At 45.9% G+C, this 27,730-nt stretch overlaps 1 long non-coding RNA gene across 1 annotated transcript; it reads right to left on the bottom strand.

Moving 5' to 3' along the window:
* LOC309667322 lies at positions 1-23,499 on the bottom strand. The gene is made up of 2 exons (XR_014267705.1): positions 22,916-23,499; positions 1-524 (listed from the first exon to the last, which is right to left on the bottom strand). It is a non-coding gene; the product is annotated as an uncharacterized lncRNA (long non-coding RNA).
* Between the last annotated feature and the right edge of the window lie 4,231 nt (positions 23,500-27,730).

Genomic DNA, 27,730 nt, shown 5'->3' with positions numbered 1-27,730 from the left:
TTCTCTACAATTCACCAGACATTTATTAAGTCTTTGGTACGATTTTGCAAGGCATTGTAGCCAGGGGAAGATGGGAGGATAAAAAACAGTCATGTCCCTGGCCTCACGGTGCAGGCATTAGGTAAAGTGTGTGCCAGGTGCTACATAATAATGTATCTATTTGTTTTATTAGAGTTACTCATGTTCTCCTGATTTTATGCCAAAAGGGATTTCACACAGCTTACTAATATACACCCAACCAACAGAGCAAAAGAAAATAAAATAAATAGATGAGAAAGACTAAATGGTGGAGAATGAGGAGGAAGGAGAAGAGGAGAAAGGCATGAGGCCCGTGCACGAAAGAGTCGCCGTAAAAGCCTCTATAGTCTTCAGAGGAGATACCGAAATGGGCCCCATGGTTTCCAGAACTGAACGAGCAGAGGGACCCAGTCAGGACCATAAAGTGCTCACTATTCACCGAGGGCCCGGCTGACGCTCACAGATGCTCTGGACTTCGACTCTCCCTCCGACGGCTGTGTCACAAGCTGCGGGATTTGAGAGAAAAGGAATCTTGACTCAAACAAAGGAAAAGAAATTATTTTGCTGCCATAAGTTTTGAACTCCATCACTACTAATCTTCTTTCCTAAACGACTGAAAAAAAGTTTAAAACAAATATGAGGAAAAAGGTCATTTAAATTAAGAAATGACATCTGTACGTGAGACGGAGGGCAGAAGAAAGAAATGTCTGGGGCATTTTCCTGGATGTAACAGGTCTATCTTTTTTTTTAATTAATTAATTTAATTTATTTATTTTTGGCTGTGTTGGGTCTTCATTGCTGTGCGCGGGCTTCCCCTAGTGGTGGCGAGCAGGGGTTACTCTTCATTGCACTGCGTGGGTTTCTCATTGTGGTGGCTTCTCTTGCTGCGGAGCATGGGCTCAGTAGTTGTGGCGCGCAGGCTTCAGGAGTTGTGGCTCGCGGGCTCTGGAGCACAGGCTCAGTAGTTGTGGAGCACGGGCTTAGTTGCTCCACGGCATGTGGGATCTTCCCGGACCAGGGCTCGAACCCGTGTCCCCTGCATTGGCAGGCGAGTTCTTTACCCCTGCGCCACCAGGGAAGTCCCCTACATGTCTATCTTTAATTCTCGGAATGGATTCCAACTGCCTGAGAGACAGCCCAGCGATTGCTCAGGAATTATCTTCCCAGGCTCTAATCTTTTTTTTATGCGTTTGTACAGAGATGGCGTGATTCCCCTGCTTCATTAAATGTGTGAGTAGGTGGGTAGCTGTTTTCCCCGCAAACTCTGTCTCCTCCTAGGTTTCACAACAGCGTTCCTCAAAATTATACTCTTGCTAACCTTTCTCAAACACGGAATGTAGATGTCAATATTAAATATACATACAGGAATGCTGGTGCAGGTGGTTAGCAGTTACAGCATCCAACAGAGAAATCCAAGATTAGGAGACAATGCAGGTAAAAGATGTTGATAGTCATTCAAAAATTATAGGAAAGTGACACAAAAGGTTGAAATCAAGGGAGTTGATCTGCGGCAATGTCCTTGTCCCAGTGGAAACGATGGAGGAGGGACAGTGGGTGTCAGCTCTGAGGAAGGTATCAGAGAAGCAGGCGAGCGAAGATGACTCGCCAAGAAGCTCGATATTAGCGAGGGGTACAGGGTGCACCTGCATAAAGTCAGGTTTCAATACAACAAATGCACAGCCATGGTTGTATTTTGTACGGCAGCTGGATCCAAACCTATTGGGCTGCACGGGGTGGGGTCATCCACACTGGTGAAGCATAAGCAGAAAGCCTTATCAACGTGCCAAACCGCTCAGTAAGGCCCATCACGGTGACCCACTGTCACAGTGGGAGTCCCGGACCCAAATGCATTTCTAGAAAATGGGCCAAAGACATAAGACACTGATTATGTTTCAGTCAAGGAGGAGCAGAATCGGGCATGCACCTCTAAGATGTTAACCATGGTGAGTTGTCATGACTGAGAGAGACAGAGAGAGAGAGAGAAGGGAGGAGAAGGAAATATACTCAGTTCCATGGCATTCTTTGTGACCTATTCTGACCAAATGACATGGGAAACCTCAGTTGTATCTAATCGGGAGCTTCCTTGCGAATGAGGAGTTTAAAATGTTCTGAAAATAATTAATAGATCAAAAGTGAAAAATCATACGATTATATCTATAGGAGCTAGAAAGTAGTTTGATAAAAAAATTCTGTATTCAATGTCCACTCTTTTAAAAAGAAAGCTACTAAAAAGAAAGCTATTGATAAAAGATGGGGGATTTCCCTAGTGGGGCAGTGGTTAAGAATCCACCTTCCAATGCAGGGGACACGGGTTTGATCCCCGGTCGGGAACCCGCGCACCACAACAAAAGATCCCGCGTGCAACAAGTAAGACCCGACACAGCCATAAATAAATAAATATCTTAAAATAAAAATAAAAAATAAAAGACCAGAGGCAAGGCTGCAGACGCAGCGCATCTGATCTCATTGGGAGTTTTAAGATCAATAGGAAACTGTCTAAATGGTTTTTTGTTTTTTAAAATTTTTATTGAAATATAGTTGAATAACAATGTTGTGTTAGTTTCAGGTGTACATCAAAATGATTCATATATATATATTCTTCTTTAGATTCTTTTCCCTTATAGGTTATTACAAGATATTGAGTATAGTTCCCTGTGCTATACAGTAGGACCTTGTTGTTTATCTATTTTATATATATTAGAATGTATATGTTAATCCCAAACTCCTAATTTATCCCTCCCCCTTCCCCTTTGGTAACCATAAGTTTGTTTTCTACATCTGTGAGTCTATTTCTGCTTTGTAAATAAGTTCATTTGTATCATTTTTTTTTACATTCCACATACAAGTGATATCATATGACATTTTTCTTTCTCTGTCTGACTTATTTCACTTAATATAATGTCCAGGTCCATCCATATTGCTGCAAATAGCATTATTTCATTCTTTTTTATGGCTGAGTAATACTCCATTGTATATATGTACCACATCTTCTTTATTCATCTGTCAGTGTGTCTAAAGGTTTGATACAGGGGTGTGATGTGATCAGGTTTGCATTTAAGAAAGATCACCCTGATGGATTTACCTGTCTCTACCCAAGAGCCAGTAAGTACTATGATAAGTGGGGAAATGAAAGTAGCGTTCCCATAGCGTCTTTATCATTGTTCATGTTAATGACTTCCTGGAAGTGTTAAGCTGTACAATCAGATGAGAAGAAGGAGGTATGCAGTTTGGAAAGGGGAAGTAAAATTACCATTTCTTGTAACTGACCACCTGAGGTACTTGGAAAACTAATCTGAAGGACGAATATAAAGGAGTCAGTAAGGTAGATGAGTACAAAGACAGCATTCAAATGTCCTTCGCCCCTCCTCCTCTTTCTCTTCTGCTTCCTCTACCCTTTCCTTTCCTGAACAATTCAGTCCCAAAGCTATGAGACGGGGGCGACAAGACAAGCAGCCTCGCCAAGGCCAAGGGTGGGGGGAAGTTGTGGTGCCAAGATCTGGGAGTCAGGGCTGGATGGATGAGGAGAGCGCCACACAGGGGAGGGGCAGCTGCAGTTATGGGGCACTGGCTACACAAGGAGAAGTTGACCAAATAACACACAGGTGCAGCTATAGCCAGGTTCCTTCCCTTTATCAGAGAAGAAAGATGCAAATATGGAAAAGGAACAAACTTAAAATGAACCTTGTGACACTGGATTGGAATGAAGATGTTGGCATGAACTCCATATTTTGAATATAGACAGGTATAGGAAAAATACAGATGTAAGTGCGTTTATACATGTGTGCATCCCTTGGTCTCTCTGCGTAGATAGATATAGAGATCAAGACTGAGGTAGAGATAAATATGTCAAAAGATACAGAAGCCACCTAGAAGGGGCTCCCACCAGCCAAATCTGGGACTACTTGAGCTTCAAAATGAACAGTGGTAGTAATGTATTGTAACCCACTGAATAAAATAGGAAAGCAAGAGTCCAAACTCATGTAAATCCACAAATTGTACCTGTTTTCTTAGGTCAGTCTCCCAAGGGAATAGAAATAAAAGCAAAAATAAACAAATGGGACCTAATCAAACTTACAAGCTTTTGCACAGCAAAGGAAACCATCAACAAAACGAAAAGACAACCTCCGGACTGTGAGAAAATATTTGCAAATGATGCGACCGACAAGGGCTTAATTTCCAAAATATACAAACAGCTCATACAACTTATTAGTAAAAAAACAAACTTATGTAAATCAGCAAATTAATAACTGAAAGTTTGAAAAGGAAAAGAACATTTACATGTATCAAAGTACCTTCCCACAAATTCCTTACTAACTCACAAGGGGGGAAAATGTAACTTACAATGGAGAAAATTGGAAGACACTCCTGTAATCAGTTGATTGAGTGGTCAAAGTGGACATCTTCACTAATGGGACAAATTCAATTCGTGGGCCACCTGTTAAGGTGCATAAGAAGAGCACAGCATCATTTCTATGACATTCTTCCCCCCCAAGAGACTTGCTACGAAATAACTTGCTCATAATTTTCAAAACCACAAAGGTCATGAAAGTCCATGAAAGACTGAGAAATTGCTCCAGACTGAAGGAGACCAAAGTGACAAATGCCATGTGTGGCTCTGGACCCGATCCTTTCATTATTAAGGACGTTATTAGAACAACTGACAAAACATGAAGAAGTGGAAGATTAGAAGGTAGAGATGTATCAGTGTTCATGTAAGAGAATGTCCTAGTTTGTAGAACTTGCCCAGGGTAATGGTTCAGGGAATAAAAGATCTTCCTATTGGGCTTGAAACTTTTCTGTAAGTTTAAGATTATTTCAAAATTTAAAAATCAGTTTATAAAAATATCCATAGCATTCACCATATATAAGGAACTACTCCAAAATATTTAGTGCAAGAAATGATTACATTTATAAGGGCAATTCAGAAAAAAGGATAAACATACCTAAGAATGAACTTAGAGGAACTGGCAATATCTATATGAAGAAAACTTTGAAGCAGTACTAAGTAACACAAAAAAGACATTTTTCATTATATGACTTTTGTATCTTTTGAATTTTTACCAGTGCATTTGTTTTTATTCAAGAATAAGTGATTGAAATTTACAGCAAAGACAACGCATTGAGGAAAACACTATCAGAACATGCATTGGACCCCTTATCGAATCTACTGAAAGTTGTTAAAAAAGAAATCTCTTTTAAATAAAGAAAGAAATTGCACAGAAATAGACTCTGGTTGTAAGATCCAATGTGCTTAAACACGAGGAATGGTTCCTCACTACCCAGTGAGCACATCAAGGCCATCCATGATTCAACTCACCCAGGGCTGGGAGAAATGGACCACGCCCTCTCAGAAACCTCTGTAACCCTTCGAATGACTTCCATGAAGTCGCTCACTTAATGGCTCCTGTAACACAGGCTTGTCTTCCATAAAGATGGAAAATTCCTTAGGGCTGAGAAAATAAACTCTGGTCCATCACTCATGGCAATTCTCTGCTGCTTTGCACATAGTAAACATGTGATTGTGAAGTTTTCCTTTTCTTTTCTCTCTCCCTTGACCCCAACTCAGACCCAAATTGTAAATGGTGTTTCACCAATTAAGAACAAAGTTTTACATATATTTTACTGATGATGGGAGGAAGGGGAGTAAAGCTATAGTCAGTTATTGTCTCTAATTTTTACAAAGAGAAATGGAAAGTTTAAATCATCAGACCTGGGGGGGTGAAGCAATACTAACAGCCACAGCTGTTCCAGATGTTTCCAGAGATAATTTGGCATTAATTTTTGCAAATTGGCATGTAGGCAGACACAAAGCTTTTATTTATTTATCTCATTATTTTACCTCTTTACCTATCAAATCTAGAGTAGTAAGATTTCACACTGAAAGGAGAAAACTAAAGAACTATATGTACCCATCACATTGACTCTGATTTAACTTTAAACATTTTAAAGTATAAAACAACAAGTGAGACTTGACAAAGTAGCAATCAAGGCATAAATAACAGAGGTTAAGTCCACCCCCTGTGAGGGGGTGAGGAGAAAAGGTACATTCTATCACACAAGCCTAGAAGAACCTAACTTAAAAAAGCACACACAGATAATTACTCCCCAAGCACATCAAGATGGCGAATTAGGCATGAAAAGTTTTCGAGAACGGAAAAATGATTTTAGAAAGGAAAGCGTGCCTTTCATTCTATCGTGGAAGGTGGAGCACATTCTGTTCTACTCACTAGGTGGAGTCACTGGGAAACAAGGATTCGAGTTACTGGTGGGGATTGCCACCCCGCAAAGCAAAGACCCGGAGGGGCTCGCACTGTTTCCTCCAAGCTGGCCCCAGGCTCCCTGCACTGCCTTCTGATCTGCCCCGACAGGAGCTCCCAAATATGGACCTTCTCCCCTGTTCTCCTGTTCTCCTTCCCTCTCACCTTCCACCTCTTCGTGGGGACCCACTTCTCAGGTGTGTTCCAGGTTCTCAGTCACTAACATAAAATCACTTGTTGAACAGCTACTCCGTGCTCATTGCTGGAAGAATAGCTGGAATGAAGACTTGATCATGACTTGACAATGTCTCCAGTCTGGCTGGGGAGGCAAGGCTCACACAGGAGTGTGAGCTGACAGCAAAGCAGAGAGACGACTGCAGCTACCAGAGCAGGGATGTGATAAACCACCTGGGACTGAGGCCCCGTAGGTGCCACTATGTTAATGGGTTTCACTTCCAGTTAACACAGGCAGTTCAGAGCCCTCTTCAGATGGTCCTGAATCCAAAGAAATTTGCATGAATTCATTTAAATTATTTATTTATTATTTTTCACCAAGGGGCCATAAAAATTCTGGTGGTGTGGCTATCCGTTGTCATGAAGATATCTGTAAAATGTGGTCTAGACCAGGGTTTTGTTACTTTTTCAACTCCCAATATGAAATTTATTTTTACAATAGGACCAAATGAGCACACACACAAGTCACTAAATAATAATTGCCGCTTGCAGGACTCACCCTCACGCTCTCCACCCCTTGTCTTCCCCCTTATCCCCTTCCCTCCACCCCCCCTTTTCCTCCCCTCTCTTCCCCCATCCTTTCCCCTCCGCCCTCCTCCCATCCTCTCCCCCCTTCCCCCCATTCCATTCAGTTTTTAGAAATACAATTTGGGTTTACTAAAAATAGATTTCATGACTCACAAATAGGTTGCTACCCACAATCCAAAAAACACTGGTTGAGACCATTCCAAAATGTTATGGAATTGAGGGCTCTGAGGATCCCCGCGTATGTTTTGTGAGTGAAAGATACAAGGACGGTTTATTGAGGTTAGTTGAAGTTGACTAAGAAGGACATTATGTTAACAAAAGCTTGAAGTCTTTTTTTTTTTTTTTTCTGGCTGTATTGGGTCTTCGTTGCTGCGCGCGGGCTTTCTCTAGTTGCGGCGAGTAGGGACTATTCATTGCGGTGCGTGGGCTTCTCATTGCAGTGGCTTCTCTTGTTGCGGAGCACGGGCTCTAGGTGCACAGGCTCAGTAGTTGCGGCTCGTGGGCTCTAGAGCACAGGCTTAGTAGTTGTGGCGCACGGGCTTAGTTGCTCTGCGGCATGTGGGATCTTCCCGGACCAGGGCTCGAAGCCGTGTCTCCTGCATTGGCAGGCGGATTCTTAACCACTGAGCCACCAGGGAAACCCTGAAGTCTTTTTAAAAAACAAACATACTGAAGAATCATCCAACAGTCCTTGGCAGTCTAAAGATGTATGTGGTACAGTAAGGTGCCCCTGGAAGATAAAAATGGACTAACAACATCATTAGCTTGTCAAGACCACCATCCAAGGATGGGTGAAGACAGGACCTTTACAGAAATATCCAAAGAAATGTGGAATGACTGGGCATTACTAGTCTTAATTTATAAATAGAGGAACAGTTCTCCAGGTAAGTTTCTTTTTTTTTTCTTTATCACAATTCAGCTTCTTGGATATCTGGGCAATTTCCTTCTTCAATAACATTACAGAATTTCTTAGCAAAACTTAAGCATTTTTGCTTATGAATTAGCCACCCTGTAAACCAGTCATTGAAGTGAAAAAGGTTTACCCTTATACTTTCTACTGTCTGAAAAATACAACTTGAATCAGTCTACTACATTATTGAATAATGCTACAGAAGTTTGTAGTAATTTTTTATCTTCTTTGGAGAAATGTCTATTTAGGTCTTCTGCCCATTTTTGGATTGGGTTGTTTGTTTTTTTGATATTGAGCTGCATGAGCTGCTTGTATACTTTGGAGATTAATCCTTTGTCAGTTGCTTCATTTGCAAATATTTTCTCCCATTCTGAGGGTTGTCTTTTCGTCTTATTTATGGTTTCCTTTGCTGTGCAAAAGCTTTTAAGTTTCATTAGGCCCCATTTGTTTATTTTTGTTTTTATTTCCATTTCTCTAGGAGGTGGGTCAAAAAGGATCTTGCTGTGACTGATGTCGTAGAGTGTTCTGCCTATGTTTTCCTCTAAGAGTTCTATAGTGTCTGGCCTTACATTTAGGTCTTTAATCCGTTTTGAGGGTTTTTTTGTGTATGGTGTTAGGGAGTGTTCTAATTTCATTCTTTTACATGTAGCTGTCCAGTTTTCCCAGCACCACTTATTGAAGAGGCTGTCTTTTCTCCATTGTATATTCTTGCCTCCTTTATCAAAGATAAGGTGACTATATGTGCGTGTCTGTCATACAGAGTGAAGTAAGTCAGAAAGAGAAAAACAAATACCATATGCTAACACATATATATGGAATCTAAAAAAAATGGTTCTGAAGAACCTAGGGGCAGGATAGGAATAAAGATGCAGACGTAGAGAATGGACTTGAGGACACGGGGAGGGGGAAGGGTAAGCTGGGACAAAGTGAGAGAGTGGCATGGACATATATACGCTACCAAACGTAAAATAGATAGTTAGTGGGAAGCAGCCGCATAGCACAGGGAGATCAGCTCGGTGCTTTGTGACTACCTAGAGGGGTGGGATAGGGAGGGTGGGAGGGAGGGAGATGCAAGAGGGAAGAGATATGGGGATATATGTACATGTATAGCTGATTCACTTTGTTATACAGCAGAAATTAACACACCATTGTAAAGCAATTATCCTCCAATAAAGATGTTAAAAAAAAAAGTTTGTAGTAATTTTAAAATTGCTTTCCCACACCATATACAGACTATCACTATAATTAATGCAGAGCTTCTTATCAAGGCAAATATGTGTGGTTTCCTTTCTTCATCTCTTTCCTCTACTTTTACGCATGGAGTAATAACTTTTATTGGAATGACTACATGAATGCATATGAAACAGCCCCTTTTCTCTAGAATCTTTCAAGCCAATGGGGATTCCAGAACTATGGAAATGACCCTCATGCCACACAGAATGTGGTGAGCGCCTAAGGCCACCCAGAGCCCCAGACCCAGGAGGAAGGACACCCCACCCTTCTCGTGGAGACGGCCATGGCTTCATGGAGAGGGTAGATGTTCCGAGGGGCCTCCAAGGATGCGGAAGGGTTCTACGAAGAGAGACTGAGTGGTGAGCAGAGTCCTGGGAAGAGGAAACTTCATAAGCGCTCCTAGAAAGTAAGTATCAGTTTAGCTGAATGGGAGGGTCCTGTAAGGGGAGGGGTGGGAGAAGCACACAAGATGTTAAGGCTTTCACTTTGCGTGGCTACCTTTAGTTGACCACGCATTGGCACATCCATTATCTCAGTGCCATCTCTTCAGGACTACAGTGTGACAGACGCTCATGCCCAAGGAGAGCGTTAGTACTTTACAAGAGAATAAAAGGAGAGCTGGTGACTTCCCTGTAGGAGAAGGGTCGGTGATAGGCTGCCTGCACTTGTTGGAGGGGTAGGGTTGCTGTGTCTGACGCACATACTTTCTTCTAGAAGTGGACTCTGCCCCGTCTGTCAGAACGAGAAATTCTGTCTTTGGGGTACTTGGGCCAGGCCAGCAAGGTCAAGGTTTTCTTTTCCTCTCTGCTCTGGGGTCCTAAGGTCTGACCTGGAGCTGCCATTCGCCTTGTTACTTTGGGGATGGGCTTGCAGGCAAAGGAGCCCTGTCCAAGGCTGGAGGTCTCACTGCTCCATCTTTGACTCTCCCCCAGGGACTCCCTGAAAACCGGCTTCCCCTGAGATTTGTTCTCTTTGGATTTTGCCACTTGTAACTGACAGGGACCTCGGCACAGATGGGCTGAAGCAGGAGAGCTGGGGGCACAGAGCCCATCTAGGGGGCTCTTCTAAAAGTCCCCCTTAGCCCTTTTCTACACTACCTTCTGGGCATCCTAAGTCTACAGAAAAGTTCTACTAGAAAGGGAATTCCATTGTTCATTCATACATTTATTCAACAAATATTTACAGAGCACTTAATATTTGCCGGGCTTTACTCTAACTGGAAAAATAGCCAAAGAGGTTTCTGTCTTTATGGAGAACACATTCTCACAGGGAGAGGCAGACTATAAACAAGTAAGCACAATAAGAAAATCTCAGGTAGCATTTTTGTCCTACGAGTGAAACATCACATCCCCACAGTGACCCAAGGTTCCAGGACCCTGTGTGGCCAGCAGAGAGCACAGGTCAAGCGCTTACTCAGAAGATGTTTGACAAAAGAAAACAGAATGGGATAGAAATATATCGTAGTGGGGACGCTGAGTAATCCTTGCTGGTTTTCTTTCTTCAGATGAAAGTCTAACTCATGTTCAATGACTTAGCACAGAAATGGAGCTGTTCCCAACATCACTCTCACGGATTTCATGAAATCCTGTCACTGCAACATTTCAGTTCCACTTTGCGATTCTTTTGCACTTGAGACCATCAAATAACAATGACCTCAAGTCTGACAATCAGAGAGACTGAACAGCAAAAACTAAAGGAAATGGGCAGGAAAAGAGCTTAATATTAAGCAGAGAGAGGGATGGATTAAATTAACATGCTATCAGTTGATAATGGATTTTTCTTGTATGTTACAACAAATTATTTTTCCCTATATACTTTGGACATTCATAATGAAGTTAAAGGAAACTCCTCCTGCTCTACAAGTTATTGTTATTTATATGTGTTAGTTATCATTTTAATCACTTACAATAGGCAGCTGGTTTTTATCCAGTCCCAGTGATTTTAAACTGGGTCATCGAAATCCACTGGGTCTAAGTGAAACCAGGGTTTTAACAATGCCTTGCAATCTTTTGCTGGATGTCAAGCCAGAGGTGATGCTGTATTAAGAACAGGAGACTAAGCTGTAACAACAACCAAAATGTTCCAATTAACTTCAAGTTAGAGGGAACATGTGGCCAAATACAGCTCAAAGTCAGGGCTTGAGATTGAGAGATTTGCCCTGAATAGCGTATTATAGGCTGGAGATACTCAAAGCCCTACCAACAGCCCTAAAAATATTCTAGGACTTAAGACCCCATGGGCTCCCCTGTGTCTGGCTGCTACTTCCACACACTCAGGTCTGCTCCACGTCAACCCAGACATGAGCCTCAGGCCCTGCACTGGTTTCCATTTACAAACGAGGTGTTGAAGAAGTTGGTAGGCTTATCAAAGAATTCAGGACACACAGAGGAGCGCAGCCTGCACCACCTACCAAATTAACCCGCAGTCACCATCAGTCACTCCTGGGTTCTGATTCCCTGTCAACCCCACCACTAGTAGGGGTCCTCCTCTGAGTTGGCCCCCACAGCCTCCTCTTTTCTGTTCTCTCTCACATTCTCGTTTTCTTTACACTCAGGGACTCTCCCTTTTGCTGGAGCAACCAAAGCCCTTGCCCCTGAGGAGGTCCCAGGGTCTCACCTTCTACTGTTGGTGTGCACCAAAGCATTTTTCCAAACCAAGATCGTTCCCTTCCTGAGAGATATTCTGGAGCTAAATGTTAGGATGATTGCAAGTCCTCCACCAGCTACAGCACCTGTTATGTAAACATGGGTTTTATTATTGCAGGTCAGGGGGTGGCATAAAGTCACATCTGTCTCTTTTTCCTTCTCCTTCACAGTTAGCCCAGGGAAGCCCCAGATAAGACAGGCAAGTGACTGTCTTGATGCAGAAAAATGGAAAGAGGCAAAAATCAACATCATGACAGTGCTCAAGGATAGCCTGGGAAAGAAAACTGAGCCTCCTGATTATATTTTCCTTCTTGAAATGAAGTTATGGACCTTCCTAGGTAGAGATTCCTAAGTTGGGTAAGCTTTCCCCAAACAGAAGTAAAAGGATCTTCCTTATGAGCAACTTCACCTCAAGACTCTATACCTGGTGGGTATTTCACCTTCCTTCTCAGTACCTCCTCCTTCAGAGCCAGCAAAGCAAGCACAATATACTTCTTAAATGAATAAGAATCAGGGCTTCCCTGGTGGCACAGTGGTTAAGAATCCGCCTGCCTATGCATGGGACACGGATTCGAGCCCTGGTCCAGGAAGATCCCACATGTCGTGGAGCAACTACTGAGCCTGCGCTCTAGAGCCCGCGCGCCACAACTGCTGAAGCCCGCATGCTGCAACTACTGAGCCCGCGTGCCGCAACTACTGAGCCCGCGTACCTGGAGCCCATGCTCTGCAACAAGAGAAGCCACCGCCATGAGAAGCCCGCGCACCACAAAAAAAGAGTAACCCCCGCTCGCCGCAACTAGAGAAAGCCCGTGCACAGCAATGAAGACCCAACGCAACCAAAGACAAATAAATAAATATTTTAAAATATATTAAAAAATGAATAAGAATCGAAGTCAACATCCACAGTAGAGAAGAATAACAAATATTTGTGAATCAAAATTATGTACAGACTTTTACTATTAAGAACAAGATCTAGTTCATTTATCAAGATCCTACATCTGGATTGCAAATGTTGCCATGTTAAAGGGCTTGGAATGCATCAGGGATTTTTCTCATGAATACAAGGTTTATAATATTCAGACATGTTTATAGAAAACCATACATCTTCATTGATGGGCTCCAATGACTGATAAAGCACATTCCACAAATGATTACAAAAATGAGTGTGTAGGATATGTATTTAAAACAAAAGAGTTTTATGTCCACCAAAAGGCATGTACACAAGTTGTTTCATATCAGTGTTATTTGTAATGACCCCTAAATTGAAATAACCCAAATACCCATGAGTAGTACAAAGGACAAGTAAATTGTAGACTATTAATACAATATTACTTAGCACTCAAAAAGAACAAACAACTGTAACAACGTAGGTGAATCCCACAGACATAATGTTGAAGAAAAGAACCCAGACACAAGGCTATGTGCTGTCTGATTCCATATATGTGATCCCCAAAGCAAGGAAAACCAATTAATGGCAATAGAGTTCAGAATAGTGAGTAGGGGTTTTATTGGGACAGAGCACAAGGAGCTTTCTAGAATGCAGGAAATGTCCTGTATCTTCATCTGGGTATGGATATATGTTAACATTAATTAAGCTGTTCACCTAAGAAAGTGAACTTTCTGAAAATGTTATAGTTCATTTAAAATATATATATATAGGTATGTAAGCAAAATCCAAATTTATAGAGTTACGAATTGACTTGTATTGCAGATTTGAGTGTTCAACATTTTATACTTTCAGAAAGAGCTTTTTGCCGTGGCATAAGTAGTGAATTATCAGAATATGTTTTTACCTCTCTTTACAATATAGAAAGAAGTCTGGCAGACACAACCTTAACCAAGTGATCAAGCTTAACATCACTAATGACAGGACCAGCTGACATCATGTGTCCTCTGATGTGACCCAATGTCACCTGGATAGTATCCTTGTCCAAAATGTTTAACCTGAATCTGATCATTTGGGAACATCAGATGAATCCAAACAAGGACTTTCTAAAAGATTATTGACCTGGACCCTTCAAAAATGTCAACATCAGGGAGCATTTCTAGATTAAAGGAAATGTGAAAACTAAATGCCACGTGTGGTTCTTAATTGGATCCTAGATTGAGGGGAAAAAATGGGCTATTATTGGGGAAATTTGAACATGTGCTCCCACTAGATAATATTATATCAACATTAAGTGTTCTTGGTGTGGTTGCTGGATTGCGGTCATTTAGGAGAATGTCTTGCTCTTAGAAAATAAATCTGAACTCTCTAGATCATCATAATGTCTACAAATAACTCTCAAGTGGTTCAGCCAAAAATAATAATCGTTGTGAGAGAAAGAAGAGGAGGAGGGGAAGGAAGAGGAGAAAACATAGCCAAACGTTTGTCCCAGTCACTTGGGAGTGAGACGGACCCACCTCAACCCAAAATTTGGTTCGAATGTCGAGACTGGTGATCCCACACATGCACCAAGAGGGTGTGGAAAAGTTTATTGCTCTCATAACGAGGCTCTGCTAAGGGGAGCAGTGCAGACTCCCAAGCATGTCTGAAAATGGCTTGAGAGCCAACAGGTGCAGGTTTCACTGCGGTTACAGGTGGTTCTGGGAGATTCTCATGTAGGAGTTAGGGCTCGTGTGGACTGAGTTCCCACGGGCACCAATGGAAGGACCACGTGGGCTGTCGCATCAGCCTGCCCAGGTTTGGAGCAGACAGGAAGCTGGGTGGTGGGATCTGAAAGCTGTCAGCAGCCAACCATCAGAAATGGAGTCAGATTCTGTATCACATTGTCACATTGGTGATTTAGGTGAAGAGGACCTCAGCACGCACTGTACACATCCTGCAGCTTTTCTGTAGATGGAAAACTTTTCAAAATAAAAAGTGGGAGAAGGGAAGATGAGCCTACTGTCCTCTCACATGAGGACCAGGCACTAATACCTTAAAATCAATTTAGTCCTAAGGAAAACTATTTTTGTAGATACGTGATGCTATGTTTTAATCATCTGTGCATGCTTAATCTCAAAGCCAGTGTTCTTTCACAAATGAAAGATTTTTACATCTCAATATAAATATTCCTTCTTATCTCTATCCAGTTACAAGTAGAATTATCGTGGTCACTGTTAAATGGAATACTCAATACTTTAAGATGTCTTAGTTACAGAAATATTGGTCATTTCACTCAAGAAGAAATTATTGACTGCGGAATATGTACCAGGCATTGTATTAGGGGCAGGGATAAAACAGTGACCAAGACAGGAATTATCAGTTCTAGATGAAGCTCAATGTCTTAACATACCAGTTAAGACATTCCCCTCTGCCCTTTGTGAGTTTATATTCTGTCAATATTTAAGAATCTAAGTATATAAAATGTATAAAAGTCACAAAACCCAGACATATCATTACAGTTATGTGAGAATTTAAGAGTAATACTTATACCAATCATAATTTTCATGGGCTCCCCAGAAGGTGTATTCATGTCCTATTTTATAATAATGCATATTTTAAATGACATAATTCTGTCTCTGTTATTACATAAATTTATAGCAAAATCACAAACCTGTGCCTATTTATAGTAACTGACATGGACAGAACACAATATCGTATCCACATCTGCTCTAAGCAGAGAGTTGGAGAAGAAAAACTGTCCCTTAAATCCTAAAGTGCATGGTGCTACGGTTGCCTTACATCTAGTACTGCTCAGACTTCAAATATTCTATCCCACTGATTTGAGGAGCTTGCTTATATTTGCTAATCACTCCATTTTTAGGTCCCCAAAGTGTAGTGTCCATAGTGATAGTAGATCACTGCAAAAGAAAATTGGGGCAGGTGTGGGCAAATAGGCCTTTGGTGGAGTTTCAATTGTTGTCACCTTTTTGATTCAACTTCTGTATCTGGAAATTCACCAACAGATAGATTTGTACACGTGCTCAAAAAAATACTGCGTGGTTGCTTATTACAGCATTATGTATAAAAACATTAATTCCATAAGAATTATCAGTTATGTTACATTGTGCCATGGAATACTATACAGACAATAAAAATCAAGCAGATCTATATATGCTGGTAAATTTCCAATACATAAGTAAGTGAATAAAGAAAGGTACAGGAGAAAAGTACGTGGAGGATGTTTGTGTCTGTGTAAGAAGGGGATATCACGTATGCACTCCTGCACAGTCGACCCTTGAGCAACTGCACAAGTTCACTGCTACACAGGTTTTTTTTCAATAAGTACATATAGTGCTACACGATCCACAGTTGGGTAAATCTGCATATGCAGAACCAAAGATGGGGAGGGCTGACCATGGGACTTGAGCATCCTTGGGTTTTTGTATCCACAGTGGGTCCTGGAACCAATCCCTTGAGGATCCTGAGGGACGATTGTATACACACAGAACATTTCTGGTTGGTGTCATAAGAACCTTGTAATGTTGGTGACCTTTGGGAAAGGTGAATGGGGTTGGAGGGGGACATACTTTGCATCTTTTCTGTAAGTCCTGCTCTGATATTTACACTTTTTACCATGTGCATGTGTGTATATGTGTGTGTGTATAATATATGTGTGTGTGTGTATATATATATAATATGATGATGTTGATCATTGTGATTGCCACATTGTATTCATCAAGGAAGAGAACAGAAAGTTAAAGAGCTTTCAACAAGAATCTCATGTCACAGTTGAGCAGTTCTTATATTAACAATGCTCCTCCAACCAACAAAGTGAAGATAACTTCAGCTCACCTAAGAAGCCAAGATTCCATTTGCACGGTTAAGTCCCGTTATGGAAGCACTTGAAGGAAACATCTCCACAGAGCTCTCACCTCTGTTTATTTGCAATCCTGTCTCTGCACTGGTGGGAAGGGGGAAGGTGGGTGTTTGTCGGGGGCAGGGAAGGGGCTAGCAAATCAGAGTATAAACAAAACTGCTTTCAACGTAAAGAGTTGCTTCTAAACCATAGATCAGAAGGTACCCTCAGTTAACACCCCACCACGCTCAGAGTGTCTGGTAGTTCTGGAAAGAATGGAGAGAAAGCATTGCCCCTGGCCACCAGCCTGTCCAAATTGTGCAGATGTTAAGTGACTTCCCCAGCCTTTCACGTCAGCAAGAACTGCTGTTTATCTACTTCCTTTGCGAGTTACCATTTAGTTTGGAGTCGGTTATGGTTTACCTGCTTTTTCACGCAATTCTATTCAAAGTCTTACAAATTTCACCATCCAGGTCATCTGATTCAACCTTCTGATGTTACAGATGAGGAAACCGGCAACAGGCATGTCTTTTTAGACTAATGGGACTTCCTTTCTGGTCCACGTGCGAGGACCCACCCCTGAATGCTACTCTGTATTCTGGTCCTTCTTTTCCCCCAAACTCTCCTCTCCCCGCCAACCATCTTTGGTGCACTGGAGAGCAAAATGGCCTTTCTGGTGGGAGCCAGAGAAACTAAGGTGAGAACTGAAAAATCTCTGAACTGTAACGCTCTTCACCATCAAGCTTCTGTGGAATGTGCGCTTGTGAGATTTTCTTTAGGGGTCAAGATTTTCTTCCAGGGGTCAAGGCCACTCTTTCATATTAATGATTATAAATAACCCTTTAAGAGATTTTTTTATAATAATTAAAAAACTGATCAACTATTCTAAAACAATTAATCTGTTAGGAAAAAATCATTTCAACTGGTTTTAGGGGGTCATGTAAACGTAGGGCAGTTAACAATCTAGATGTTCAGCTTTAACTGGTTTTAGAGGTACAGAGTTGCTAATACTTCCCCTGCCCCTGTTTCCAGATGCCCCCAAAGCCAATGGCCTGTGAATAATACAGGGAAGCCACAAAACCCAGAAGCCAGTGTGATGTCAAAGAGGAACATGATTTTAAGAAACCAACGTTTACTTCAGTCATTAACTCGTCAGATGAAGGAATAGCTACCCATAGACAGTTTCCCTGTGGCTCAAGAAATCTGAGGAGTGTAAAACATGAGTAGGTCAAGGGTTCTGTTCAAACCTCCCCTAAACTCCTTCACTGCAGAGGCCCCTTTTGGGTGACTTCACACCCCAGAGTGACAGGAAACCAGAAGAACTGGGCTGGATAGGATCTAAACCAAGCTCATCAAAGATAGAAACTACTTATTTTTAAAACACTCATGAGATTAACTGAATGTAATAATAAACATTTGACATCATTTTATATCCAAAAATCATCTTAAAAGAAATGAGAATTAAAACCAGAAGACAAAACAATACAGAACAGTTAGGGTGTGGGTGGGGAAGGGGGAGAACAGAAATGGGTTTCCGAGAGCCTACTAAGAGCCCACAGGGGCTGAGAGAACAGGTTTCTAACTAGAGGGTAAGTGTTGGAAAGTAGGCTTTAATGTTATATTTCAGTGTAGAGGAGCTAATGCAACATCATGTGATTAGACCAAAGTATCTAAGTAAATAACAATTCCTTGAAAAGGGACCCATATGAAGGCAATGTGAAGAGAATGAAAACATAGAAGTATCTTCTTATGGGATAAGATCAATAATTATAATTATTCAGTGTTTCCATCAGAGCCTCTTCCCACATGGTCTTCGACATACATACCCATCACCTCCACAGCCAGATGAATGCTGTAACATACTCTCACGTCTAAGTTCAAAGCCATGAAAGACAGTAGATGCAAAGCAAAGCAAAAATTGTGGCCGGCATTGTCCATTTGCACACCAGATCTCTCTAAGTTGTAAAGACAAAATCTTTCTATGTTTAACATTTTATGCAAATATCTCCCATCAGTAGAGTCTGAACACACGTTGGACACAGAGCCAACTGGGGCCCACAAGAGGACCACACCCTGATTCTGATGGTGATTTTACACATACGCACACACGTCAGATAACTTCAACGGACTTCCAAATAAACGTTCAGCCAAACTAGGACAGGGCACTTCACTTTCCCCTTGCCCTAGCTGAACAAATAAGTCAAAAAGGAAACCATCCATGTGTGTTCACGACAACCCGTTCACCATCTTACCTTCATCTCATAAGGAATCTCCTGAAGAGAAACGATTAACAAAACAGGAGCCGTTACAGGAAAGAGCCACCTAGGGCCTGAGCGGACACCTAGCCTCGTGACAGGGGCGCAGATTGGTGGCAGGTGAGGGCATGCATAGGAGCAGTGGTTTCTGTTCTTCACTCCACTCTCTCCAGGCAGCCTGCATGCTTGTTGGCTGTTTAAAACTTTAGACCAAGCCAACCTGCTGACAGACGGTCTTAAAATCAATGACTCCCAATGAAACTTAATTTCCAATTGCCTTGATCTAATAGATGCTATAATGTGCTTTCAGTGGTTGAAATGAACAAACACATCGGCCTTCCAAGTTGCTGGAACTCAAAAGAAACCCCTTCTGCTACACAAGGTCAGCGAGACTGACGTAAATGCTTTTCTCTTCAGTGTGCGCATATTGTCAAGTTTGGCTGAGAGACTAAAAGGAAAGACACAGCCTTGAGTTGGAGAGGTGATAAGATCCAGGTCCTTAAGCATGTGTAAGTGTCCTTGTATATTTTGTTGCAGGTGCATAACCACCCGTCACTCAAACACTGGTTTACACCTGGCCTCCCCATCTTCCATGGTCAAAGTACCCACAGCCATACAGCCTCCCATATACGTAGAGATGTGTTTCCATCACGTTTGGTGAGTGCCATGACTACCATTTTCCAAGGAAATGCATTCACAATCCTATGGTACTTGAGTATTCACACACTTAATGGTTTCTACAGTTACATATTCATAGGCAATTATCTAGTAGCATTTTTATTTGCCAAATGCAAAGGATACAGTAAAATCAGTAGACATTTTTAAGCTCTAACAAAACCAATCTGTACAATAAGTCACTTCAAAATTATGGTAATCTCTGAATAACATAGATACAGGTACTTACTATTGCCTGTTATGACTTACAAAATATTCTCGGCCGGGTCCTATCACACTAGGGAATGTGGGAATTTTGTTACTACTGTTAGTACAGGACCTCCAGAACATAGCTTTTTAAATTCTAATACCACACATTTCCACCAAAAGTACGATAAATGTTTGTTAAAATACAATTCTTATTGCTTTTTATAAATGGCAGCCATGCATTCACTAATTATTAGAAAATGGCATAAAATGTATCCAGGTTGTTATTTACCATGCTAATCATGTCAGTTCCCATAGACTTCACTAGTTGCTTAACCAAAAGAACATAGTATGCACCTTTGAGAGTAACCTCGGGTCAAAACTGAATGCTGAGTATAGAGCCGATGAATTTGTCAGACACCCATGGTGATACCGAATTATTCTCCCCAAAGATGGAAAAATTCCAAAATACCATTCAGATAGAATCATTGCCATATTTGAATTTCTTACCAAATGCCTTTTTTTTCAGTAAAATTAATTGAAGAGCTATACTAACTTTTGCTCTAAGATCACAAATGAGCAAAGAAAGTCAGAACATGGGCAGATGCTGAAATACAACCTCTTCTGAGGTGAGCGGTCAACATTGCTCTCACCTGCTTCTATTAAACCCCACTGCCCAGGGAGAGCCAAAAGCAAACCCTGTGCTTTAAAACGCACACAAGCCATGCAAAGGGTTGCAAGGGGACACAGAGATTCATGTTTTATGAGCAGGAAGGACTTTGGTGACTTTGTATTTCTTATGACGTCAAAGGAGAAAAGCCATGGACTCCATTTTGGAGGTACACACCCAGTCCCCCCGGTGTTCCGACCTGCCCCTGCCACCGACCAGGCCACAGGGCTCCCCTCTGAAAAGAAGAGCAACCCCAAAACACAGCTCCTCTCCCTGCCTGGGTTCAGACCATTGCCCCACAGGCCCTTTCACCTCCCCTTCCACAGCTTAACCGATAACAAAACATTTGCATCTGGTTCATATTTCCTTTGTGTTTAAACTACAGTCCAGAAAAAAACTTGACTGGTTCATTTGGGCCTACTTGGAACCCAATTCAGAATACTGTAAGTGAAATAAAAGGTGTCTGGCTGGGTTTCTTTTATGTGGCAATCAGATATCCAAGTATTACTTTTGCTTCCATAGGAAATTTCCCATCTTCACTTTTTCGTTGGTATGATTCTAGGCAAAGGAGTCCCCAGACGCTTGTAGCACGGCATCTCCCCTTGAGATCACCGTCCACCATTAGATCTGCCTCAGACCTCACCTCCAACTTCGGGAGGATGCAGAGGGCTGCCTGAGCAGAAGAGGATTCAACATGACGCAACCCTGAGCATCCCTGGACTGGAGAAGCCTGGGAGAAGCAGCAGCCCTCCTGATGGCCCTTGCCAGCAACACACATGAGGGGGACAGCACCAGCACCCCACCCTCCGGGCTCAGGCGTCCTGCACAGACGTCAGTACAGGCCACAAAACCATAGGACAGCTCGACGCCCCCATGTATGTGACAGCAAGGCAGTCAGAGGACGGGAAATGGCCAGCAATCCCCAATCCATGCCCAGCCTCTTCCAGCCTCCTCTCCCACCCCACCCCATCCTCCCCTTCTCCCCACAGAGTTTCAAGTTCACCCAAATTTGGGTCTTCAATGTCAGCCTAATCAGCACATTCCCACTCCCCCACCCCCCAATTTCCTGGAGGCACATGTAAAATCCCATCTGTGGGGGAAAAAGTCTACTCAAGTTGCCTTGACATAGGGAGCTGCCGAGGGCTGGCTGGAGCATTCCTGCAGAGCATGTCAACTCCCAGACCTTCCCTGCAGGCTCCGTTCCTCTCCTCCACCCCTCCTCTCCCTACCTTCCTCCTCGCTGCCGCCCTCAAAGCAGGCAGTGGGTTCCTCCTCTGGGAGCCCGGACTCTCCTCCACCTCCTCCACCCTCCAGGGCTTTGCGTTTCTTCGACATCTCTGCCGGGGCTGGGGCTTTGGGGTGTTCTTTCCGCACCCCCAGCCTCCCCCCTCGGAGAGGAGAGTGAAGGTGGGGTTAGGTGGAGGGGAGAGAGACGGGCGAAAGGGGTGGGGAGGAGAGGCCAGGGAGGGAGATGGATAGAGAGGAATTGCTGCTGAAGGAGGGAAGGCACTTTGGGGAAGCAGGAGCCAGGCGGCCAGGCGGCGCAGAGAGCCTACGATCAGCTCAGCAGCAGCCCTCCGTCTAGGGGGCTCTCTGCTCTCTCTCTCTCCCTCTCTCTCCCTCTCCCTCTCTCCCTCTCTCCTTCCTCCTTCCTCTTTTTCTTTCCACTAGAAGGGTAAGCAAGCCCAGAGGGAAAAAGAGACCAAAAAACCAGGGAGGAGAGGCTCTTTGGGCACTCAGCTGATTTCTTTCTAATTTAGGAGGGGGCTAGGGTGGGTGCTGTGTATCAGGACTTCTGGCCCTGTCTATAAAGGACTGATGTCCTGGGAAGGGATGTGTTGGGAGGGGGGAGGGTGTTTGTGGTGTTTGGGAGGGAATATTTTCAATGGATTGCAAGGAAAATTGGGTAGAATGAAGAAAACAAAATGCTGCAGGATGCAATATAGTGATGGCTTCAGGTGCTAGGGGCACAGGACCCCCTCCTCCTCTGTGACATCCTTTGAGCTTTTGCAAAAGGGGCTGGGGGAGGTGGAGGGAGGCCCAAGGAGAGAGGCAACAGAGGCCAGAGGCAGAAAGGGGAGGGGAGGGGTCTCATCCCCACTCAGAACTGAGGAAGGAGGCCCAGAAAGGAGGCAGGAGGGTGGGGGCCTCCTCCCTAGGCCCCTTTGGGTCTAGCCTTGCAGAGGCGGCTGTTTGCAGCTGGAGGGCAGCCTTGCAGGGAACTTGGAGCTGGGAAACTCAGTCCAAGAAGCAGTAGCCGGAGGCGATCGCTCAGGCGCTGGACTTGGCTGCCCTCCCTCTCACCTCCTCTGCCACCCCTGAGTCTTCTGGTTTTATCCACTCGGGTCTCTTTTTTCTCACCTCCACTCATCACCGCTCTTCCAAAACAGTCATGTCCCCAAACAACACACACACACACACACACACACACACACACACACACACACTCTCACTTTCTTATTGCCAAAAAGGATGAAGGGAAACGATGGTAACTTTTTTTAAATGTAGGAGAAAGGTTGGATCTGAGTTTTTCTGGACTCTCAAGGGTTAAACAATAGGTAAAAGGAACAGTCCACTTACCACCAAAGTATGCGAAGCGCCTATCTGCTTTCGGCTTCAAGTTCACACACTGAAACAAGAGAGAAAAAGCAAAGCAAAAAGGAAAAAGCGGGCGGGCCCGGAGCCCCGTGGGTCCAGGGCTCCATTGAGAACTGCGCACAACAAGTTGCCCGCGAGCCCAGGTGGCCCAAGTTCACGACCTCTCCGAGAACACTCGCTTCTGCTGCACTGGGCAGGCATATTCCAGAGGCGTGGGGCAGGCTGCCGTTCGCGCTGCTGTCCCCTGAAAAGGAGCCGACAACTCTGAGCGGCGCGTGGCATTCCTCTTCCCCCCGTGTCCATCTGGGGGTCTCCGGGAAAGCCGCGCTGAGCGCTCTAGGCGCCAAGGAAGACCGGTCCATTTCAGCTCATCGTCCCGCGGCCGCAACTTTGGACCCACACACCTACAGAGCACCTAAGTGCGAGTGTGCGTGTGTGTTTGAGTGTGTGCGCGTGAGTGTGCCAGCCTGTGTGCCCGCGCGCACCGGGCTTTGGGGCGCATGTGCTCTCGGGAACGACTCTCCCTGGCTGCCTGGAACTTGGAGAGTTTTCCTTTAAGCCGGAGCTGCTGCTCGGACACCCCCCCTCCCCCCCCCGCGTCCAACAGGAGGCGATGACGTCTGTAGCCTCGTTGCCAGACAGTCCCCAGGCTGCCGCTGCCGTTCATTGACAGGAGCGGGCGCTCCGACGTCAGCAGCCGGACCTTTGGCAAAGCTGCTCGGGCGGAGACGGCTGCCACCCCCGCACCTGCCAGCCCGCCCGGGGGTGGGGGGGGGGGGGAGGGGGAGTCATGAAATCAAAGTCGCTGGGGAGGGGCGCGGCGAGGCTCCGGGGCTCGAGGAGGAGGGGACTCCGCTCTGCCCTCTTTATCCTGGAGCTCCGGAGTTTATAAATAGCGCTGTCTCCAGCCAGACTCGACCCCTCCGCCGCAGCCCCCGCGGTGCCCCCGCCCCTGCCCCTGTCACTTCGCGCCGGACTCGCTCGGCCGGGAGGGAGGCGCGGAGGGGGCGGGGAAGCAGGGAGTGGAAACAGACGTTGCTTCTCTTCCCTCTTCCCATTCATAGATTCGGCTTGAGTCTTGGGGCCGCCGCTCGGCTCCAGGAGCCGCAGTGAATGGATGGACGCCCGCGCGCGGGGACCACTGGGTGGGCAGGGTGTCGCCCACGCGGGAACATGCCCCCTCGCCTAGGGGCGGGTGGGAGGACCCCAAACGACCATCCTTAAGAGACCCAGGGCCTGCGCTCTCTTGCTCCTCCAGCCCCGGGGTTCTTCTCTGCCCCCGCTGGAACGCAAAACGCAGAATGGAGCTGCGCTCGGCCCCAGCACCATGGAGAGCCGGGACGCGGACGCGGCCTGGGCCACTGCGCGGCGGCCGGGACCGTAGCCACAGGGAGGGGAGCGGCCACGTGGCGCAGGGCAGTGGCTGGGGCCGAGGGGGTCACCTCCCTGTGCGCACCCTTGGCTGCACAAGCCGGCGCGCTCTCCGCTCCCGAAGCCCAGGGCGCGGCGCGGGGTTACGGAGGACCGCAGGGCGGGTGCCCCCCCCCGAGCCCCGCTCGCCGGGGTCGTGGGCGCGCGTCTCCCGCGTGCTGCTGCCGGGAGCTGAGGGATGGCGAGGCCCGCGCCGGCCCGGAGCGGGTCGCGGCGCCCCCGTTTGGGCGCTGCCCCCGCTTCTCGCCCAGGATCCCGCAGGATGGAGTTCTGAGGCGCCCTGCTCCCCGCTGGAGCTTGATGGACGCGCGCGAAAGCTTCCATGGGACCCAGAGCACAGTGCGGCCGAGGGGATCCTGAGCGCCTTTGCTACGCCAGGACCCGCGCGCGCGGTCTGGGTGACAGCAGAAGCCCAGGAGTGTGGAGACCCACCCGCAGAGCCCTTCAGAGCCCGGTTTGGCCCAGCCTATTTGAGAAGCTGCCGCTCAGGGGCCCTTCTCCCCGTGCGCCGGCCCCCCCCCCCCGTAAAGGCCACCCCTCCACCTGGGCCCTGGCCCCAGCCCCTCTCGCTACTAGAGGAAACGCCTTCCCAATTCCCTTCGCATCCCCTCCTAAGTGCTCTGCTGGGTCCGTCCCACCACAAGCATAGTGTCCTTTCTCCCATGGGGGAAAAACAAGTCTTGACCACATCTTCTCTGCTGTTCCCACCCGCTTTCTCTCCACTTTACAACAAACAGCTCCAGAAGTTGCCCTAGACTCTTGTCTCTGGTTTCTCTCCTCTCATTGGCTCTTGAACCTAGGCCTACAAGACCATCTTAGATGTTCTAGCTCAGCGACTCAGCAAAAGCCTGCTCTCCCCCAGGTCAGCGGTCACCCCCAGCTGCTCAGTGCAAAGGTCAGTTCTTAGCCCTCCCCTCGCCTGACTTCCCCTGACTTCTCTGTGGGGCAGAATCCACGGTTCCCTCCTCCAGTGGACACACCCTTCACTTGGCTTTCAAGACAGCACGCTCCCTGGTTTCCATCCTACCTTTCTGGCCATTCCCTCTGGGTCACCTTTGATGAATCTGCATCCCCCCAACTTCTTGATGTTGGAGTGGCCCACGGCCCCCTTATCTTCTCTCACCACCTGCCCCCTTGGTGGTCTCACTCGGCCTCCTGGTTTTAAGTCCTGTCTCAGCGCTGAAGACTTTGCATTTATATATTCAGCTCAGACCTCTCCCCTAAATGTTAGACTCATGTCTCACTAGCACCTCCACCTGGGTGTCTAGAAAGCATCGGAAACTTAGGAGGACTAACTGGGTCCTTGATTTTACCCTCACCCCAAACTTGCTCTGCCCACAGTTTTTCCCACCTCTGTAAACAGACATTTCATCCCCACTCCCTGGTCCCCAGCCCCACTGGCCGTTTATAGAACCCATTAAGAATTCTGTGTCCACAGATCCTCTCCAGACCCTTCTTCTGCTAAAGATGCACGGGACTAGCTCTCTTCCTCCTTCTCACATTTACTCTGGGGCCTCCTCGGAGAAGCCTCCAGAGGGCACCTCACTTAAAACTTCAACTCACTTCCTGTCCCCCATCCTTGCTTTACTTTCCTCTTGGTGTTCCTTCTGGTTTACTTATTTGCCTTGTTTATTCTATCTCCCCACTAAAATGCTAGCTTCACGAGGACAGGGATTTTTGCTTTGGCTGATAATTGCATTCAAAACTAGACTTAGCCTCACGAAGTTCCTCACCTCACCACACATTCAGGAGATGCTGGATCTGTTTGGTGACAAATAGAAGAAGGTGAGCTTAGAGACTGTCCGGGGGCATTTCTCCACCACAATGGTCTCCAAATAAACTCTCCATCTAAGAGTGTGGGAGCCCCGCCCGAGGCCACTGTTAGGCCTCTGGGTGACTCTATTCTCTCCCCACTCACTTTCTTATTCTATTGCTTCTTTCTCTTTTTTTACTCCCTGTTGGTCTTTTCTTTCCTGCCCAAGCCTTAAGCCTGCCATAGGCCACAAGGAGGTAAAGGGGAGCCGAGCTGCTCTGGGTCCTCAGAGACCACAATCCTTCCCTTCAGCCCTGCTTTAGTGTTCACACCCCTTCTCATCCAGCAAGTAAATATCCTGAAACTGTACAATGTCCACTCTATGTGCCAAATATCATACTCATTCAGCAGCCACTGAGCTCTAGGGGCCAAAGCTTGAAGGCCCAGATCTCCCCCCAGGCTCTCTGATGGGGGAGGGGAAGGGGCACAGAAGGGGCCCCGGGCTGTGTGATGTGCAGGAGGTGACCTTGCAGGCTGGCAGGAGACCTGCCCAGGAGGCCGGCCGGGGCCAGAGGCAGGAGAGAGCGAGGGTTTGGAAGGCCCAGTGCTCCAGGGTCAGGCCACGCTAAGGAGCTGGAGGTGTATTCTGAAGGCCTGGATGGGTTTTCAGAAAGGAATGAAATAAAGTCCTATGTGTGTCAGGAAGACAACTGGGGAGCGGTGGAGAGGGGGTGAGACCAGAGACAGGGCGAGCAGCTGAGAGGCTGTTTCACGGATACGGAGTTGAAGGAGGGGGCAGAGCTGGCAGTGTGCGTGAGAGGATGTAGGAGGTGAGGAAGACGGAAGTAGTTCTAGAATGCACGCATGGTGGCCCATCTTCTGAAGTAGGATCTGAAAATTAAGCCAAACTGTGCTGAGGATTCCAGGGAGATTGACGTCAAGGAGCAGACAGGTTGGCTCCACTGGATGCTACAAATAAGTTCTGTTTAAGATCTGTCACCCACCTTGCACATCTGGAAGCTCCACGTTACCTGCCAGCCTGAGCAGAGGGGGTTGGAGGGGCTCAGGTGAAGACTCACGGGAGACTGGTGTATAAGCCAGGCCACCTCGTTCATCCCAGGGAGGTGAGTCTGTGGGGGCTGGGCTTCCCTCTTCCTTTCTCCTGGCCACCCCTTCCCACGAACACATCGGATTACAGGACACTATATGGGCTTCAAGGCCACTTCGTCTAAGCTGTGGAAAGGGGTAATGAACCGGTGGTGCCGGCCAGGGAAAGTCACATAGGCTCTGAGGGGGACTCCCTCAGAGACTGCAGTCAGGATGTCCCGACTGTGACCTGGCTTCCTCGGGGCGCCCTCCACATTTCTGCTTCCAAAATGACTGTTTTCCTCCGGAGACCTTGAGGAGAGCCATCAGAATAAAAGGCTCTGTGGGAGCCTGGGGCTTCTCCTGACACCTGTGACGCTCAGCTTGCGAGTGGAGCTGCGTCCCACGGAGACTTTCCATCCCCCCGGTTCTTGGAAGAGCATTTCCAGGTTCTTCTCATTCCGAGAAGAAGTGAGATCTTTGGATAATGGAGTGTTAATTCTCACCTCCTCCAAGAACGGTCTGGA

Source organism: Balaenoptera physalus (assembly GCF_965194825.1).
Source record: "Balaenoptera physalus genome assembly, chromosome: 9".
Lineage (NCBI taxonomy): Eukaryota > Metazoa > Chordata > Mammalia > Artiodactyla > Balaenopteridae > Balaenoptera > Balaenoptera physalus.
This window is presented reverse-complemented; position numbering and strand designations above follow the sequence as displayed.